Consider the following 2215-nt stretch of genomic DNA (forward strand, 5'->3'; position numbering starts at 1 on the left):
TTACCCAAAAGGAGAGAGAGAACAAAAGGGAATTCCCTGCCACAGAGATAGGGTGGGATGGGGGGATGGGGGGTGGGAGGGATACTGGGATCCGTGGTGGTGGAGGGATGGGTACTGGATCATTGTATAACTGAAACCCAAGCACAAAAATTTGTAAGTCTACAACTGTACCTCATGGTGTTTCACTAATAAAATTTAAAATAAACAAGTGAATATCAGGGTTTAGGACAGGAGCGATAACACAGTGGGTAGGGCATTTGCCTTACAGGTGGCCAACCCGGGTTCAATTCCCAGCATCCCACAGGGTTCCCTGAGCACCGCCAGGAGTGATTCCTGAGTGCAGAGCCAGGAGGAACCCCTGTGCATCACCGGGTGTGACCCAAAAAACAAACAAATAAAGAAATAAAGAAATAAATGACCCCAAAAGCAAATAAATCAATAAATAAATATCAGCGTTTGGGAGATGGCTCAAAGGATTACAGCATAGTTTTGCATGTGAGAATGCCGCCTCCCCAAAGAGAAAGTGGATGCTCTTCTTATTCTGGGGGACACAGGTATCAAACAGGACTATCTAGAACAAACACCGTCACCTTAATAATTATGAACATAGATGGTTTTTTATGAGACGTTAAGACGACCCGGCAAATGATGTCAGGAATGTAAATTTTCCTCATTTCAACCTTCCTCACCCTCTGTGCTCATTCTCAGCGTTCTCTGCAGAGATGACAATGGTGCCTCAGGCCACCTGTGAGATCTTGTCTCAGTGAGGCAAACAACAGTTTTGGGGAAAGGAGGAAGAATTGTGTGTGTGTGTGTGTGTGTGTGTGTGTGTGTGTGTTTTGCTTTTTGAGTCATACCCGGCGATGCACAGGGCTGACTCCTGGCTCTGAGCTCAGGAATCACTCCTGGAGGTGCTCAGGGGACCGTGTGGGATGCCAGGGATTGAACCCAGGTCAGCCACGTGCAAGGCAAATGCGCTACCCTCTGTGCTATCCAGCCCCAAAAGGAGGAAGACTTTGCTACACTAATGACTTTTCTTTTTCTTTTTCTTTTTTTTATTTGAAAAAGGAAGAGTCTCACTTCAACACTCAGGACTAGGTGTCAAATTGCTTTATGAAATAAGGAAATTGTAGGGGCTGGAGCCATAGCACAGCATGTAACACACTTGCCTTGCATGTAACCAACCCACGTTCGATCCCCGGCATTCCATATGGTTCCCTGAGCTCCCCGGGAGTGATCCCTGAGCACAGAGCCAGGAGTCAGCCCTGAGCACAGGTCGGTGTGGCCCCAAAACAAAAAGGGAGAAAAATATATTATATGGAGAAGGCCAGAGCAATAGCATAGCGGGAAGGGCGTTTGCCTTGCATGAAGCTGACCTGGGTTCGATTCCTCCATCCCTCTCGGAGAGCAAGGCAAGCTACTGAGAGTATTCAGCCTGCATGGCAAAGCCTGGCAAGTTCCGCATGACATATCCGATGTGCCAAAAACAGTAACAAGTCTCACAATGGAGACATTACTGGTGCCCGCTCGAGCAAATTGATGAACAATGGGAGGACAGTGCTACAGTACTACAGTGCTTCTTCTCTCTCTCTCTTTTTTTTTAAATATGGAATGCTCATGACTTTGTGTGTCATCCTTGCGTGGGGCCCAGGCTAAGCTCTGCATCGGTCCAATTTTATTGTATCTGCTGAAGAAGCAAGCAGTTGGCTATTAAATTTGAAAAATAAAGGAGAACGCGGAGTTTTGATTTTGTTTTTGTTTGAGTTAATTGCCTTAGCAATGGTTGGGGCATATTAACCCACCTTTGTAGGATAACCCTGGTTTGTCCTTTCTGCCTTGCCACAGGGAGCTTAGGTTTATTGGGTTACTCCCATCACAGTGCTCCCATTCCCCTGCGTTTATTTGTAACCTCTTTCTTTGTGCTCTGCTTCCCCAACCGGTCAATCACCTTTCTCTCCTAATCAGAGTCTGTTACCTTGTAAATATTGCTTTTCTCTTCCCCTTAAGTCCTTTGCATAGTTAACTCAGAGCAAAGTCCCTTTTGTATGGACACAGGAAGACAGTTAATGTTGTGCTTTTGTAACTTGGGTGTAAACTGACTCCAAATGATATTCACTCCTGGGCATCTGTTCTCTGGAATTAAACCTCATCTGCCCTTACTCTTAGCACCCTCAGGACAGGGTCCGGACAAGGGACTGGATGGACCCAGGGAAAT

General features: G+C 46.3%; 1 non-coding gene across 1 annotated transcript; it reads right to left on the reverse strand.

Annotated features, from left to right (window-relative positions):
- Window positions 1–1600: 1600 nt before the first annotated feature.
- Window positions 1601–1703, reverse strand: LOC130017449 (U6 spliceosomal RNA). The gene has a single exon (XR_008791408.1). It is a non-coding gene; the product is annotated as a U6 spliceosomal RNA (small nuclear RNA).
- Window positions 1704–2215: the final 512 nt, after the last annotated feature.

The sequence above is a fragment of the Sorex fumeus genome, unplaced genomic scaffold (genome assembly GCF_029834395.1).
Source record: "Sorex fumeus unplaced genomic scaffold, SorFum_2.1 ptg000195l, whole genome shotgun sequence".
NCBI lineage: Eukaryota > Metazoa > Chordata > Mammalia > Eulipotyphla > Soricidae > Sorex > Sorex fumeus.